This window comes from Chelonia mydas, chromosome 10 (genome assembly GCF_015237465.2).
Source record: "Chelonia mydas isolate rCheMyd1 chromosome 10, rCheMyd1.pri.v2, whole genome shotgun sequence".
Lineage (NCBI taxonomy): Eukaryota > Metazoa > Chordata > Testudines > Cheloniidae > Chelonia > Chelonia mydas.
The window spans coordinates 62936259-62954709 of NC_051250.2; the positions used below are offsets into that span (position 1 = coordinate 62936259).

The window sequence follows — 18451 nt, forward strand, 5'->3', positions numbered from 1 at the left end:
TTGATTTGTAACTATCTTTTTCTCTTCTTCTAGTTTATTTATTTTTGGCTTTATTTCCTACACCACTTTTTAAAATAAAATTATATTGATTTCTATATTGAGGTAATTATTGAAATTGAGGCTACAAGTACATGTGGCAGATTCACAAACTAGCCTTTGGTGCTGCATGGCTATGCATGGGGAGAAGGTGCAAGGAGCTTCCCTTTGCTGTGCACAGGATCCAGGTTTAGAGAGGGGGGCCATCTCCAGAGATGGGCAGTAGATGTTAAGGAGAATAAGACTGAGACACAGGAATTTGGGGGAGTCTGAAGAAGTTAGGCTTGCTTAATTACCATTGGAATACTTTAGGTAAAATACACATGTAAACCATTGTTTTAAAAACTTTTTTCTCTTATGGTTTATTCCTACTGCTAAAGGCTTTGGCTTAAGAAGCTACCTGATCAGTGTAGACCACTGGTCACAGACTCCCAAAGGGAAGAACAGCAGGTGGGTAAGCAGGGTGGATACTCAAGGTACTGTAGCCCAGGGACTGATCTCAGAGTGGAAGAATTGTGAAATTCTACCCTAAGATAGGTAAATTCATGAGGTTTGACACCTAAAGAAGTGTGCTCAGTGATCCCAGAAAGGAGACTGAAGTGTAGTTAGCCCTATAACCATGATACAGATGCCTGTACCGTGTGAGCTATCCCTGGGGTGAAGGCCCATCCATGCAGGCCATCCTCAAGCACCTCCCACCCAAAGTGGGCAGTGGCGTAACTAGTTAAGTTCCACTTCACTCTTAAGATTAAAGACCAATATTCTTCCTATCCGTTTTCTGATAAGCAGTAATCCTAGAAGCAGTGAATCCACCCATGGGAGGTGCTGGCTGCTCTCTACCCCCATTCACTAATGGAAGCACAGGGTTCTCACCATCTCACGGGATTAAGTCCATTATCATCACCCTATAGCAAGGATGATATGATATAGATAAAGTGCTCCAGGAAGTGTAGAGATGCCACACTTCCTCTATACTCTAGATATAGCTTTTGGTAGCCTGTTATACTTCCTTTCTGGAGCGAAAACGAAGTTCAGGACAAGGCCATCACCAGCTGCAGCTACACAGAGTAATGGGGAGTTTAGTTGCCTCATTTCTGTACATAGCTCCTGTTCATAATAAAGGGTTTAATCTTGACAGCAGTCATCAGTAAGATACTCTGTGGTACCGGGGTGGAAGGCACAGTGTTCTGAGAGACCCAGTGGGAGGGGTAACAATTGAAATGGCTGCTACAGCCCCTGTGCTACTGCAAGTAAATCCTCCCACTAGCCCTGAGATTCAGGGGAAATGCTGACTATGCCTGGCTCAGACAGAGGTTCAGACAGCAATTTGAACTGTATCTAAAAGCCACTATGGCTGTTATGCAGCTGTGTATGGAACATGAAGAGAACACTCCCACTTGTCCACAAGAAGTGAACTATTGCCTGAAATGGCAGGAGTGAAATTCTTCAGCAAATTAGATGCAGCAGCAGGATTTTGGCAGATCCCCTTAGACACTGGGAGCTACAAGATCAACACCCTCAATACACCATTTGGCAGATACTGCTTCCTAAGACAGCATTTAGGAGTATGTTTGGCTCCAGAAGTATTTCACTGTACAGTAATCCAGATGCTAGAGGGATGAGCAGGCATGACCTTGTACATTGATGATATAATTTGGGGCAGCACTGCCATTGAGGAGCATACTGGAATTTGAGAGAGCTAATAACCGTAAACTGAATAAGGCCAATTTCAAACCACGGAAATAACACATTTGAGAGAGAGAGACTGACCTCAAAAGGTATCTTGCCTGATGAATCAAAGATTCAGGCAATACTGAATACTAGGGAGTAGAGGGAACCCACAACTGGGCATCTTTATTTTTGAAAAAAGAAGATTGAGAGTGGTGCAACCTGATACATCTTCTAATATATTAAGGGCTCTTGTAAAGAGAATGGTGATTGACTGTTCTGCATGTCCACTGAAGGTAGAACAAGAAGTAATTGGCTAACTCTCCAGCAAGGGATATAGAAAAAGCTTTTGAACAATAAGGATAGTTAAATACTGGAACAGGCTTCCAAAGGAGGTTGTAGAATCCCTGTCACTGGAGGTTTTTAAGAACCGGTTAGACAAATATCTATCTGATAAGGTCTAGGTGCACTTGGTCCTGCCTCTGTGCAGAGGGATGAACTAGATGCCCTCTGGAGGTATCTTCCAGCCCTACATTTCTATGAACATGCCAAGACCTGAAGATAAAAAACAAATTCAAAGGCTGGTAGGCATGTTGAATTATATCAGCAAATTCATACTTAACTATACCGCTCATGCAACTCACCTAAGACATCTCCTCCACAAGGTCACAATGGGGAATGGATACCAGAGCATGAAAAGGAGTTCAGTGATTTAAAGCACAGTCTGACATCCGCTTCAGTGCTGCAATTTTTTGACCTCTTTAAAAACACCAAACTCTCCACAGACATCTCGAAAGGAGGGTTGGGAGCAATACTATTAGTGTCATGGAGCTGATTGGTTCCCAGCCTCACATAAATCTAGGGCTATAGTAGACGCAGAGAAGATGTAACTATGAACTGAATAAGAGACATGTACATCATTACACCAGATGTAAATATTTCATGACTTTCTATATGGTCATAGCTTCAAAACAGAGTACAAACCACTGACTGCAGGACACACAAAGGGATAGAGTACCCAAGAATGCAGTGACTACTTTTGAAAATACAGAATTATGTTGTGACCTGAGAGTTCCTGCTGGTACACCACTTAGCAAAGACAGACACATTCCCAAAAGCATATGCTCCATCGGACAGTATTCAGCCTGGTAATGTGGAACAAGCAGTAAACGTACATATGAACATGTAAGTGTCATGTGCTGTATCTCCAGCAGGGCCGGCTCTAGGTTTTTTGCCACCCCAAGCAAAAACAAATTTTGGCCTGCCCCCCCACCCCACCCCCTTTTGTTTTTTTGGCTTTTACACATGTTTGCACTTTGCAATTTTTTTGTTGTTGTTTTGGGTTTTTTTGACTGTTTAAAATTTTTTAAAAAATGAAAACAGAGAATTTGTAGTTAGTGAAATAAAACAGTTTCCTACTAGTGTACTCGTTTAATTTTAACAAAATCACAATTACAAACAATTTGGGTTCAACTATACACTGTAATGAAAAAGTTAGTGTCTTCCAGTGCGCCCAGTTTCTCATAAATTAAAAGAATTTATATTAACTGAATGTTTCTGGTTTTTATACTTGCATAGTCTCTTAATAATTCAGTGAAATCTAAATTTTGTGCAATGGTACTTTCAACTGAAATTAATGCAAGTCCTGACAAACGATTTTGAGACATGATGGACCTCAAATAATTTTTTAGTAATTTTCAGTTTTGAGAAACTGAGCTCACCAGAAGCCACTGATACTGGTAATGTTAAAAGAATGCATAATGCTATAGCAGTGTTTGTAGTGAGGTGCTCGGGGCTGTACATCCTGCCCGTGGGCCCCCAGCCCGATCTCAGACCTGGCTCCACCCCTGCAGAGGGGACAATAACCGACAGAGCAGCTGGGGGGGCGGGTCAGCCGTGGGGAGGGGGACAGACCAGGGTCGCCTGCCCAGCGCCAAGCTGCCCAGGGCAGCAGGTCCCTTACCGGCCGCGGGTCCTGCCCCAATCCTGGGCTCGGCTCTGGCTCCTCCACCACTTGTGACACACGCGGCAGGGGCGGGCAGGTGGGGAGGAGCTGCATCGCCCCACTCCCGAGGTGGCAGGGGGCCAGGGCCGGGACCCCCACGCTGAGCCCACCGCCCCGCCCCACACAGGGGCTCATTGGTTGACTGAGCAGGGCCGGGGGAAAAAAAGGATGGCCGGAATACCACCCCTGGAAATGTGCCACCCCAAGCACGTGTTTGCTTTGCTGGTGCCTAGAGCTGGTCCTGATCTCCAGATATATGGGATAATGGAAGCAGAAACAGCTAAAGATGGAATTCTTTAAGCAGTGATACAAGCAATGTGTAAAGCAGGAGAAAAAAAATCAAGATTTCCCACCTTCTTAGTCCCACTATAAAATGAGCTGTCAGTGATCTCAAGCATGCTCTTCAAGGAGACAGACTGTGATTACCACGGTGATGGGAGGAACTATTGGAATGAATACACACAGGGCACCTGGGAATGACCAAAGCAAAAAGGAGTGTTCAGAGTTATATTTTGGCCACAGATGAACAGTGACATCAAAGAAATGGTGAAAACATATCAGAAGTACAGCAACTCCCAGCAGAAGGAACCAATGATACTGTGCAGTTCCGTGAGACCGAATTAGAATGACATATTCAGCCTGGGGAGATATCACCACCTGGTTACAATGATCTACTTTACCCCTCTCCCAGAAGCAGTCACACTTGAAGATACCACAGCAGCAACAGTTGTCAGGTACATTAAATCTGTATTTGCATGTCATGAAATTCCAACAGGAATATCTGACAGGGGACTATAGTTCAAGAATAGGGAATTCCTGGACTTTTTCTAAAATGTATGATTTTTACCACGAGACATTCGGTCCCAAATATCCTCAAACCAATGAATTTGTGGAATGTGGACTACGTACGGTGACGAATTTGCTCAAAAAAGCCATGGATGCAAGAGAAGATCCATATTTAGTATTACTGAACTACAGAGCTACACCGCTGCAATGTGGAATATCACCTGCTGAATTCCTCTACAAGAAATACCTATAAATACTTGATGACGACAACAATAACAGGATGACTAAGGAGTCTGTAATAGTGAGGAAAAGTCTAGGAAAGCAAAGTCAGTCAAAATATTACACTGAAGGAGCAAGACCTCTTCCACAGGTTAAAAAAATATGAATAAGGCAAAAATATGAAAAAAACTGAGGATATGGCAGGGTGGGCACTGCCCAGGGAAAGCTACAGTGATTAGAAAAGTCACCTCGCTCAAACTCAGTGTTCACAGATGAAGGCAAAATCTTACAAAACAATAGTAGGCATCTGCTCAAGATACCTGAGCAATTGGCTGAGACAAATGAAATGAGAGTAGGCACACAAGGTGAAACAAGTCACAATCTGACCCTGTTATTGATCATGAGACAGAACGGTCTGTTGCAGACAAGGACTTGCCTTGGGGGTTTGCAATACAGCAGATCAGGAAGATTGCTGAATAGGCTGATCGAAATATGTTGTGTTTAGGCAGCCTGAAGGGCTGTTAAGTCAACTATTGTATCTGGTATAGTTTGTTTAATTTAATAGTGTTTTAGTTCAGTAAAGGGATCTTTAAAAAGGGGAAGCTGTGCTATCGGGTAAGTCATCCAGGTAGTGCAGAGATGCCAAACTTCCTGTAGACTCTTTATGTAGACTTTGCTAGCTCACGACACTTTCTGCTGGAGCAGAAACGAAGAAGCCCGCAGAAAGTCAGTTGCAGGCTGCAGCTACACAGAGTATTAGGCAGTTTTGATCCCTCATTTCTGTACACAGTTCCTGTTCCTAATGAAGGGTTTAGCTTCACACTGGTCTGCACACAGTAAGATACTACAGATGATGTCTTTGAAACCAAACTGTGTGTCCTTGATTTTAGGTTTGCTAATCAGGGTATTATTTAAAAAGAAAAACCCTAGCATACTCTTGGGCAAATTATACCATTATTAAAAGTGACCAAATGTGGTCCAAAATAGTGGGCGAGTGTTTATATTAATTGAAGAACCAGTGTATTAGAATGGAGTCTTTTGCCAAGGCTTTGAAGTCTCTGACACACACAGCCACTCAAACAAATCTAATAAAGACTACATTATTTGCATAATTACTTTCTATAGAGACCATGGCTATTGCAGAGCAGTAGGTGTTTTCATAGTTTACAGGAGAAGAGCAGAAAAAGGTCAAAAATTCGCTGTATACTATGAGCTCGTGGCTGTGCTTGCGTGCGCGCTCTCACTCTCTCACACACACACTCACTCACACGTATTGTGAAATGACACTCCTGCTTCCAACGCTGAAGGGACCTTGCACCCTGGTGATCTGTTTCAAAGTCCAGTGTTCCTAATATGAACCCTAGTCCCTTACACCTCACTTTCTCTTGCACTGATTGAAAACCGTGGAACAGCAGAGCCATGGTTCTGCTGCATGGGGAAAGAGAAATTGCAGAGACTGTAAACCCTCTCCAAGCTGCAAACCACTGCTGTTAAGTGGCTTTCTTCACAGCAGTGCAGCCGCTTTCGTGAGGCTGGTTGGGCCAGTATTGAAGTAGGAGCAAGATTGTAGTCTGCAGGTCTGTGAACTGTATGTAGAAGCCACGGAGCAGCTACGGGGTTGTTTTCTTCCTGGTCCCAGGTTGGAAGGAGAGGGCAGGATTTGTAAGTTCAGTATGAAACCTGGTGACTTATACTTTGCACAAAGGATTTGTGGTCTATATGTACAGATGTCCTCAAAGTTCATCCTAATAATTATTTACATAAATCTCATGTACACCGTCTTAAACTGTAGGCATATTACACACAAACCCTAAAGATAATTCCTACAAGTCATAGATCTTTTTCCTTGTGATAAGCAACAAAATCTCCCTAATGGCCTCCTTTGTACTTATTATTTCCCTCTCTTTCCAGGAAAAGGTTGGTAGTACTAGTGAATGGAGCTGCCTGGAGGATGACAATTCCATTCTTACAACTTTTATGGGTTTGAAATTGGTTTTCATTTGGCATTGGAAAAAAGCAGAGCCTTTCAAATATTTTTGTGAAACAAAATTGTATCAAAACATCCATTTTTGGATCCAAAAGGTCATGGTTTTTAATTCAACTCAAATGGCCGTAGAGCCTTGGACCTCAGAAAACATCCCCCCCGTACTTTGGTGAAATCAGGATAATTCTGTGAAATGTTTAGCTTCCAAAAGACAGCATATTTCAACAGAAACATATTTTGTCAAAAAAGTTCCAATCAGCTCTAGTAGTGAGTCCGAGTGAGTAAAATTTTCAAAAGCATCTAAGTGACATCAGAAATTAAGTCCCATTTTCAAAACAAATTTAGACATTTTGGAGCCCAAGTCCCCTTGATTGTCAATGGGATATTGGGACCTAAGCATTCTTGAAAATCCTACTAAGCACCTATTTGGATCTTTAGGGCCCTAAATACCTTTTAAAAATCTGGCCCTAAATGGCTTAAGATTTATTCCCATTTTCAAAAGTTCTTTTTATAAAATTGCTTCTCATTTCTTCTCTTTAGTTGCACTTTTAATTGCATAAAACCCAAGAAATAAATCTTTCTAAGAAAATGCATGGAAACAGTTCACTGTGTATTAATTTTGCTTATATCACTGTTTATATAATCAGTTATTGTAGGGACAAATCCTGAAGCCGTCACTCAGTCAAAACTCTCACTGAAGTCATTAGGCGTTTGCCTGTGTATGAAATTAGTAATGCCTTCATTATTTGGCCCATTGTGTGGTTAATTCTGAGGGTCATATGACACTGCAGTGGAGAAGTCCTGCCAAATATAATCACTGTTCAAGTGATACTACTGTTTCATCGTTATGTACAAGTGGCCTTAAATTCGTCTCTTACTTCTGAAATATCTCCTTGCCATCTCATGTGTTGAGTTGTTTTGGTATGTTTGCTAAGTGATGAGTGTGTTTCTGTTCCTATCATCCATGTGTGCAGCACTACTGGGCAGGAATGCTTCGGGTCTTTATGTACATGTGCTCCACAGAATTCAGGGCTTGACATATGCTGCCCTAGCACCACTCATGGAATGCCCTCTATTTCTGCCTCTGCAGATATCCGTGGAATAATTTGTACTGTAGTTGAAGGCCTGTGGATAATTTTTCAAACCTTGGAGTGTTTATTCTTCTCCTTCCCAGTGGGGCACAAAATGTCAAAGAAGAAACTTGCCTCTCCCTTCCTCCCCCAGCCCCCAAATGTTACAATCACTTTGTGCAATGTTTCAAGGAATGATTTATGGTTGTGAGAGCAGCCTGCAGATATGTAAGTGACCTGTGCCACAGACACCATTTTTACTGCTCTGATTCTTCCCCATATGAGTGTCAAGATAAATGCATTCCTAGTGTTGCTCCATTAAGTTGAATAGAACAACAAGAGGGATGGATTTTGCCCCAAGTATGTTTTAAAAAAAATCCTACAATCAAACATATATATATATATATATATATATATATATATATATATATATATATTCCAATAGAAAATCATAAGTCACTCGAAAAATGTCAAGGAACATAGGCTGCATTAGTTGGCAAAGAATATGTGCAAGAATTAAATTGAGATTGTGGGAACCTTAAGTAAGACATCTGATGGACTTGTGAATGCTGAACAGAGGGAGCTGCAGTAAAACATTGCCAGACATTCTAAAGTCAGCTTTGAATGTAGTTAGACAGATCCTCCAAATGGTGTAAATTATCATAGGACCATTGAAGTAAAGGGAGCTGTGACAATTTGCACCAGCTGAGGTTCTTCCCTAGCATTTTGAGCAATCTTAGATCTATATCCTTCCATCAGATGGATAGGATTGTAACAAATCTATTATGCTCAATGCAGAGGAAGATCAGCTAAATTTGCATAGTGCTTCTAGGACTCAATCCAGCACTTTGCAAGATTGAGCCTTCAGTATATTTATTTTAGTTCATTACAATGACATTTACAAATTTCAGACCTTTTTCTCATCTATGTTAGATGATGGGTTTTGCCTTTCAGTCTTTCTTTCAGTGCTTCATCAGGTGCATTATGTTGCCCAGTATAGTGCCATTTATGCTAATAAAATGCACAGTCATGAATCTGCCTTGAGGAGGTTTTAAATAAACCCTTGCACATTTACAAATTCAGATGAATATATCATTCTTAACGTCCTGTTTAGTTACATGTTAAATATTTGTCATTTAATGCAGTCATTTCAATTTCAAGAAGAAAAAACTTGTAGCTAAAATAATAGAATTGTAAAGGCACTGTAGAATAGAGGTGACTTTCTCTTTTAAAAAAAATCTTTATTAGATGTGGAATATACTTTTTACATTTTGTATAACAGCAGTTCCTCCTGGAATATTCAAGGCTAGAATAAATTATTATTGTATAGCGCATGGAGCACAACTGTACCTCTCCTGAGGGAGTAGCGTGCTGGGGATGTGGACTAGGTATACTGGCCAAACAGCATTGACTGAAGAAACATCCTGAAAAGCAAGATATTATTGTACAGCTGTAGGCACAATCTCCCAGAAGCAGCCCTGCTTGGGTTCAGAAGGCACAAAGCTATGGATTGCCCAGAAAAACCTCAGCAGTTTCTAATACTGCCAGCAGTGCAAGCAAAATGATGATGAGAGGGGAGAGCCATTTGCACCCTCTCTCACAGTGGCGGATTTAGAGTTACTGAGGCCCTGTGCGCAGCTTCATTTTTGGGGGCCCCCTCTCGGGAGCCAGCCAAGAAAAAGAACATTATCTCCCCCCCTCCACCCCGTTTTTCATTCTTTTTTTTCTTCATCCTCCTATATTATAAGTAATAGGAAGTAAATGAAAATAAAGTGAGGTACTTTGATTGGGGCAGGGGGTTGGGGTGCAGGCTCTGGGTGGAAGTTTGGGTGTGGGGTGGGGCAGGGGGTTGGTGTATCAGAGGAGTCAGGGGGGCGGTGCTAACCTTGGGCAGTGCGGCTCCCAAAGCGACCAGCACACCCCTCTGGCAGTGGCTCCTAGGCGGAGGGAGGGCCAGGCGGGTCAATGGGAGCTGCAGAGTCGGCACTCGGGGCGGGGGCAAAGCGCGGAGACACCACCCCGCAGGGACATGCCAGCTGCTTCCAGAAGTGGCACGGCACGGAGTGAGAGTGGCAGCATGGGCAGGGAGCCAGCTTAGCCCTGCTGCGCTGCTGCTGGCATGTCTCTGTGCACCCCTTGGGGTGGGGGCAGCGCGCAGATCCACCTCCCCCTACACAGAGACATGCCAGCAGCCGGCCGCTTTCGGGAGCCATGTGGGGCCACCGGCCACGGAATGCAGGCAGCCTGCCTGCCTGAACCCTGCTGCGCTGCCAGCCAGGACTTGGGGGCAGGTTGTCAGATGAGATTTGTCCTACATTTTGGGGCCCCACCCTGTCATTGGGGACCCCGTGCTACCGCACTGTTTGTTTCATGGTAAATCCGCCTCTGCTTTCTCGCCTAGGGCCTGATACTGCAAGGTACTGAGAATCTCCTGAACAGTGCTGACTGCTTTCAGCTTCTGTTGACTTCCATATAAACTGAGGTGCTCCACACCTTCCAGGGCTAAACCCTTAGGACCGTTTGCACTGGAATGTCCATAATTTGGCCCACAATTAGTATGTTACAGAAAAAATGGGAGGAAGGAGATTATGTAAAGTCACTTTTATGTTTTAAGGCTAAGCATACATTTATTCACTATTTTGTATTATTGGCTGTGTACTGGCTGTAGGCCTTATCCAAAGCCAGTGGGAATCTTTCCATTGATTATAATGGACTTTGGATGAGGCCCTGTGTGACTGCTAGAACTGGCTGGAAAAAAAAATTCTACAGAAAATTTTGACCTTTTTGTTGAGAAAGAGAGAACTGAATTTATTTGTTTATTTATTTATTTAACCAAAACCTGCCAAACACTTAAATATTCTCAGATTTAAAATTGCAGAAACCTGGAAAGTTTCAAGGTGGTTTTTGTTGGTTGGTTGGTTGGTTTTTTGTTTTTGTCCCCCCCACCCCCCACAAAAAAAATTAAAAACTCCAAGAGAGCTGATATCTTCTGCAAAAATTATCGTGTGGTCAAACACAATTTTCTGTTGAAAGAGTTCAATTTAAAAAAATTAATTCGCCCTAGTGACTGTCTATAATGTAATTATTCTGATGATTCTTTTTATTTCAAGTTTTGAGGTATTAAGTTGTGATTGAAGGGTAGGTGAAAACTACTGAGTCTAATGGCTGCTTTGCAAGGAGGAAATAAGGACAGCTTGCTTACAGTGGCAATTTTCTTCTGTTTTCATTCATCTTTACCTATTCAAATGACTTGTAATTTTTCAGTTTGAACCCCAATGGCCCAGTTGTGTGAGGATTCAGCTAATCTCCTCTGAGATGCCAAGTGCGTTCAGCATCCATGGGAGTGAATGAATGAATGGTTTTTTTGTTTTTTTTAATGCAATGGTAGCCCTATGGGCCCCAGCTAAGAATAGGGCCTTATTTGATAGACACAGAAAATCCTTGCCCCAGATAGCTTACAGTCTAAATAAACAAGCCAAATGAAGGGTGGGAGGGGAAACTAAGGCACAGAGCAATTAAGTGACTGGTCTAAAGTCACACAGCAGGTTAGCAGTAGAGTCACCACAAGAACTGCAGTTTCCTGAGTCTCAGTCCAGTATCCTAACCACTAAACCATACTGTCTCCCTTCTAGAATTGATAAGTGGGAACTGAAAAGGACCTTGAACAATTGATGCCCCAATTTCCCAACAAGTGGATGCCAAGTATTCTATCTGAGAGTTATGTGATATGGAACTCCCCTAAAGTAATTCCAATAGGGTAACTGGTTAATTATGTATTTCTAACTAAATACTCATGTAATTGTAAAGGTGTAGTTTTCCCTAGGTGGACATAAATTTGAATGATAGATTGCATTAGGCAATTACCATTTTGAAGAATAGATGTTGTCACCATTCAAAGTGGGTAGTTAGGACATATAATAGCAGTGTCACATTTGTCACAGCATCTAAGAGACAGGATGCTTAAATGCACCGGAAAGGCTATTAATGCAGAAAGGTTTTAAAACTGCCATCAGATCTCTTATAGTCAATACGAGTACTTTACATAAAAATTGGCTGCACGGATGATAAGGTAAGTTGTCTGAGCTCAAATCATTGAAGAACAATCAGATATGATAAATGATTGCCAGGTGCTACCACTTTCAAAGCCCAGACACAAATCTATAATAATGGAGGTAAGACAAATCAGACAGAAACTTTAACTTGAAGTATTGTGTGATTCCTGGCAATTAGGCAATGTAAAAGGGAACCTCATCTTTAGGGATAAAACCGGGTATGTTCTCAGCTATGGATCTCAACAGTATAGTCAGAATCTATCTACCTACAGTGGGCACAATCTACACAGAAAAGCAATACAATTCCCCTACTTTAGCTCTGCTGGTTATTTGAATTCACTGCATTGTCTTTACTGAGGTTCACCAAAAGTTATCAAACCATGTTAGAAGATTTTCACATGTGCTGAGCACCTCCATTTCTCACTGACTTCACTTGGAATTATGGATATATCTAAAAATCAGGCCTAAATGGACCTTGAAGTCAACATGTCAGCATGTTGAGCGAGTTTTAGGCTTTATAACATAAAATTGTTATAAATACTGTATCCTCATTTGTGTTTTATGCTTAGCAGAATTCTTTAGAATCTCATACTTTAAGCACAGGCTGAAAATGTATATAATTTGCGGGGGAGGGAGGAGAGAGAAAAGTAAACACCTGTTTTGGACCAATTATGAACTGCAGAGAATTATTAGTCCTAATTACAAAATAGCTACAGGATTCTCATTTAAGCAAAATCAACTATACTTGAAAACTAAACTTAGAATGTAAATGATGCAATCATTCTTAATTCATTCTGCTACAGTGGAGTCCTAGTCAAAGCTGAACAAGTGGTAGGATTTGCACTTTTTAAGTTTCAGAGTGTGCTTTAACAACTTACCCTAGATTTCAAAAGATGTTAAGGAGAAACCTAACTTTTATGGGCATTATTTCTTACCCATATTTTGAAAACTGAACAACTGATTAAGATCATTCTTTTACCTCTGCTGCTCTTCAAAAAGAAAGGGGTATCTCTAAATTCTCTCTCAGAAAGGAAATACAAATAGTCTATCTTTAAGGAAAAAGATCAATTTCTGCTGCTTAACACAAATACAAGCTGCTCATTAAGGAATTTCTGTTTTACTACTATTTGCATGACAGGTGCCTACTTGTAACTGATAAGTCAGTTCTTATATCCTACAGCAGATATTATGTACTACACATATATTAGTAGAATCAATGATCCAAGGATAATTTCTCAGGCAAAATAACTGAGGGCAAGACCTTAAGATCTGAAATGCAGCTACAGTTCTCTTGGGAAAAGCAAAAGACTCTCCACATTAAATCTTGATTTGCAGGTCTCAGCCTGTTTGCAGCCTAGAACTACTGTACCAGGCTCATGCTGGGTTGATTGCTATTATCCTTACCAATGGCAACTCATTATAGCAACTGGATATTAATTTGTTAAACTTCATTTTTATGTCTTTTGTTTTTTGTTTTTAGTCCAAAAGTATCACCCTCCACACACACACGAACACAATCCCGTGGACAGTTGATTGCTAGTACAATGAATTCAAAAGCAAGTAACTAACTAATCCAGGGTCTGTAGTGATACTCATTTATCAATTGCAAAGTTTTAGCTTTGAGTTCAACGGCTTTATCTATACAGCATTTCTGCGCACTTTTAGGAAAAACTAAGTAGGCCATTGTTAATCCTGTGAACAGCTGGGGAAAGTATTTGAAGTGAACAACTTGTTCAGCAAATTTAGGCCTTTTTTCTATTTGCAAATTGCTTGAACAGATTGTGAGATCTATTTATTTGCTTGCTATTAGCATTTGTTCGCCAAATATTTTGGTGAACAAATTTCAGCCTATTGAATGATCATAAATTGTTTGCTGCTACTGTAACTATTCCTTTAAATATTCTTGATTCAGTATTCAAGCTCTGTGATTGGTCACTGTGAAAGAGTGTACTACTACCTCTTCAAAGGACAGGCTGGAGCCTGAAGATAATCAAGAAGGCCTTGGCCCTGCCTGGAGTTGAGCTATTTAAACAAGAACGGAAAACTGAACATAGAGATCCAGTATGGATACGGTAGAGGGGGATACAGTAAATGAGGTGCTAGAAAATCATTATATAGCTTCTGGAGCTATCCTTTAAAGAGTATACAATAGACAAAAGGTACTTCTGTACTGCAGCTGGAAGCGTGCTTCCCAGCTTGGGTAGATAGACGCAACATGCCTGCTCTATTTAAGCTAGCATGCTAAAAATAGCAGAATAGTCAGAGGTAGAATGGGTGGCAGTTCAGGCTAGCCACTTGATGAGAAACCCACCTGGATCCCCTGGGTATGTGCTGGGGTAGGTAGCCCAAGCAGCCACCTGTGCTACGCTGTGATTTTTAGCACACTAACTCAAACAAAGTTTGTGTGTCTGTCTACCCAGGCTGGGAAGCTTGCTTCCAGCTGCAATGTAGATATACTCAAAGAAAGAAGGATGGCTGATTTTGCCCAATGGAACTACTGCAAAACTGTGTCCTTAAATGGGCTACACATAACTCTATATAGTAAGTAAAATTAGTTAAAACCTACTACTTTTAACATATCAAGAATAAAAATAACCTAATAGGATAAATCACTTACTGTCATCCATTAATGTGTTAGTGAACCCTACAGTGATTACTGTGTATATGCAAAAGGTTTTGCAACGTGTTGCTTGTGGTTTCTCATCGAAACTCAGTATTCTGTGGATGCCAGTTACTTCCATTTAGTATCCGAGTGTATTCAATTTTTTGCTTTGAACCTGTAAAGTCCTATAGGGTTTGAGTCCTGATTGTTAGACACTGCCTTATCTTCTTGCTCTACTCCAGAAGCTGAGCTCATCTGGGGTATTCTTGCACACTGTCCCTATATTAGTACCTCTAGGGATGGAGATAGGGAGTTGAGAGTGGAGGTCCTTTGACTCTGAGATTTGCTTCCATAACTGGTCTGACAGACCCTGAGTTCCTGACCTTAAGGACATGTTATGGGATCTATTTATTCACTCAAGCCTTAGCCTCAATTGGTGTTTGGGATGAGTTGAATTTCTGCGATGGTTTGGCAAGTTTTTTGAGTTTGACGTTGGGTTATTCTAGGTAAAATTAAAGTATGCATATTTATACTTTACATGGACAGAGAGGTGCAGAATTTGACTCTAACAAAATTTCACATCTTGAAAATCTGTAAATGATTTGAATTCTGCTGTTAATCACTTTACATTTCAATGGGAAAGAAGGGTGAGAAAATAATAAAGTCATAACATTGTTTTAGAGTTTGAAAACATAGCCTTACATATAAGCCAATATAACTGTCCACAAGTGATCGAGTATTATTATTACACAATAATTCATGTAACCAAAGTGAAAACCTTACTGTCCACTTAGTGGGGTTAAAGGTGTGAAGTGGGAATATAAAGCAGGCTAAGCAATATAACTCTTGGCATAATTGCATTTGCTATTGTGGATCCCATTCTTAAGAGCAAAAGGGACATAATGAGTGTGTCGTAGGTTTTACTTTAAATCAATCTTTCTACTCCATGTATTAGAAAATGTAAAAAGGAAACATAAAGTTCCACCGTTCAATACATTTAACCATTTATGAGTTATTTTATTAATATTTTATTAACTAACACTTAAGAGAACAGGAAAAATGCTCTTCACCAGTTCAGAGGAAGCAAATGATCATTAGCTTAATGATTAACATATAGGTATTATGAAATGTGCCTGTTGCTATTGTTTACACACATTTTTCTAACAGAGAACATAGAGAACTAGCACACATTCAAATCCCTGCAAGTAGGTTACTGCTATCCGTGGGGCTGCATGCTTTTTTTCCCAAAAACTTTATTTTCCATCTTTATTCTTACTTATTATATACACATTTTTGTTTGAAATCAGAATGCGCCACTTTGATTGACTTTGCCTCCTTTTTGAAAGTGCACATCCTCGTGATGCACATATTAAAAGTAGTTGAAGCACATACAGTACTCAAACTTAAGTTTTGAATGATTCTGTCAGTTTTAAAGATATATCCTATACTTGAAATGAGGCATATTGCTGTTATAGCTCTTAGAAAAGAAAAAACTTTACAAGTCTAAACACTGTACTCAAAAGGAAACAGGGTTCAAATTGGGGTGGTACATGTTAATAAGACACACTGTACTGCTCCTATGGTGCTATCCTGTGCTCCAGAGTCTAACTTTCATTTTTTAAGTGTTTCTCACTATTGTGGTTGTGAAGAAAATTCTGAAAATGTGAAGCAAGTGTAACTGATGTAGTGATGTTAGCCTGAGTTTGCAGAGAGCCTGAAATAGTAACTCAGAAAGGAATGAACAGTGCCATTCATCTAAGAGGTGAAAACTCAGATGCCCAATGATGATACGTTTGTCAGTGTTACTAACTACTCACTGCTGATCAAAGCATATAAGAGAGAAGAGGGAGGATCATATTATGAACATCTATATAATCTACCGTGTCTCTCATAAACCAGTCTCTTATAACTGGCCCAATCATGCAAGTACTCAGCTTTGATTTGCTATGGCACTCATGGGCCCTTCTGAACTAATTCAAACAGGCCAGGATCAATTTGCCTTCACAACTAGGGCCAACAAGAGGATCCCACATGTGGTTGTGGCCAAAGACCGACAAAGTCACACAACTACCCTCTGGCCAGATTTGATGGTGGTCTGAAGGCTCTGCACTTCACTGTTGAGGCTGTTGCAAATTGGCTTGGCAGGTGCTTCACCTGATAAGAAGAAGAAGAAGAAGAATGTGGGTCTTATTTTGTTGCTTCAAGTGCATGGAGGTTGGACAAGTATCAATTAGAGCTGGAAGGGAATTTTTTAATGGGAAATGCTGATTTGTCAAACCCAAAAGGTTTTTTTGGAAACCCATCCAGTCCAATGAACATCTGATGAACCATAGGCAGGGTTCCAACAGAAACCTTCCTGCCAGGTAAGATTCTGCCCAGTTTCCTGTCAGCTCCTCTGGTGGGCTGCTGTGGACTCTAGGCTTCTAAGGTGCATAGTATCAAGGCAGTTCCCCCTCTCCCCCCAACTAAGGATCCCAGGGCTTCCAGACTCCCAGGCAGCCTAGCTCCCTGGGCTGCCAGATACCTGTAGCCTGGTGAGGCAGATACTTTGAAAGTCAGGCAGCACAGTGAGCCAGCTGGCCTGGGAGTCTGGAAGCCCTGGGGCAGTCCACATGCCCCAGAGCTGTAAATGCTGGAAGACCCATCAGCTGCTGCCTGAAATTGATATGATTCTTGTCAGTTTCATGGCTGCCAACCACTGAATAGCAATGGTGAAAGGGCTAGTCAGTGGTGAGGAGCTGTAAAAATGACAAAAATCTTGTCAATTTCAGGCTGCCAGGTCCTCCTGAGCATACTTTGTTTCAGAAACACCATGCAACAGTGTTTTTGAAATGAAAGCTCTCCAGAGTTTCTGGTTTGCAGGTGCCTGTTTTAAAAAAGGGTAGGGTTCACAGAGAGGTGGCAGCTCTCTTGGGACTGGAAGACAAATGACACAGAGTGGGGATGCCTGTCTCCCACCAACATTAACTCTGTCCTAAGTCTGCATCTTTCATGCTAACCCAAAGACTTTCAGATGCTGTGCTCCTGGTGATTAATACTTTTTTTACTGGTTTCAGAGTAGCAGCCGTGTTAGTCTGTATTCGCAAAAAGAAAAGGAGTACTAGTGGCACCTCTGTTATGAAAAGGCTGCCTGGTGTCGTTGCAGATACTTAATCAGAACATTGAGTCCTGAAGTGAGGAGGACGGGAAAGTCTAGCTCGGCTGAACTCACTGCAGTGAGCCACTGCAAGAGACAGGGATTGCTGGAACCTGAAGGCCCAGTTTTGGAGTTGTGGAGGCCATGGGCCTGCCTCTGAGAAACAGTGAGGATTCCTAGAGTCCAGCACACTAGAGGGATACTCACAAGACACTGGTTAATGGCTGGGGCATAGACCAGACCCTGTGAATCTGTGACACAAACATTTTTGGTGTAACTGAGTCATCTCAATGAAAAATGTGAATGATTTTTAAATGACCTAATTAAACTTTTATATATTTGAAGGGCTTACATTTTATTTTGCCTGCCACTTCTCCCATGTGTGTAAGACTGCCTACCAATTCCTCCAAAACATTTCTAAAGCATCTTTAGAGGTCTTACTCTTGCTTCCATCTCTTTTCTCCAATTACTCTACATTCTCTCTAAGGCTACACTCTGATTTTTGTTTTGTTTTGTCAAATATATAGTTGCAGCATTGTGAATCCCAGTTCATTCAAAAATTGTGAATCATGCACCCAGAATCATAAGATTGGCTTAATCATGAGATTTTAATTTGTTTTTTGGTTTTTGAGCATGGAGTGTTCATGTTGTCAAACTCTTTTCAAATATGGGCTAAATGACAGTTGAGATCCTCCGTAATCACATGACTCTAGGAGCTAGGGCTTTAACACCAAATATGAGACTTGTGATAAAGTTATAAGAGTTAGCAACACTGTAGTTGCTCATCTTCTTCTTCATACATGTAAATATAAATATATTGTTTCCATCCTCAGAAATCTTCAGTAGCTTTCTGCCCATTTCAGAATTTAGTACAAAATTATCCCTCTAAATAG

The 18451-nt window shown here is 41.1% G+C and overlaps 1 long non-coding RNA gene across 1 annotated transcript in view; it reads left to right on the top strand.

Annotated features, from left to right (window-relative positions):
- The window catches only part of LOC122462200, a 35976-nt gene extending 18105 nt beyond the window's left edge, over positions 1 to 17871 (top strand). The window contains exons 2-3 of the long non-coding RNA XR_006284615.1: positions 11401 to 11525; positions 17548 to 17871. This is a non-coding gene — a long non-coding RNA (uncharacterized LOC122462200). The remainder of the gene's footprint in view (positions 1 to 11400; positions 11526 to 17547) is intronic.
- Positions 17872 to 18451: the final 580 nt, after the last annotated feature.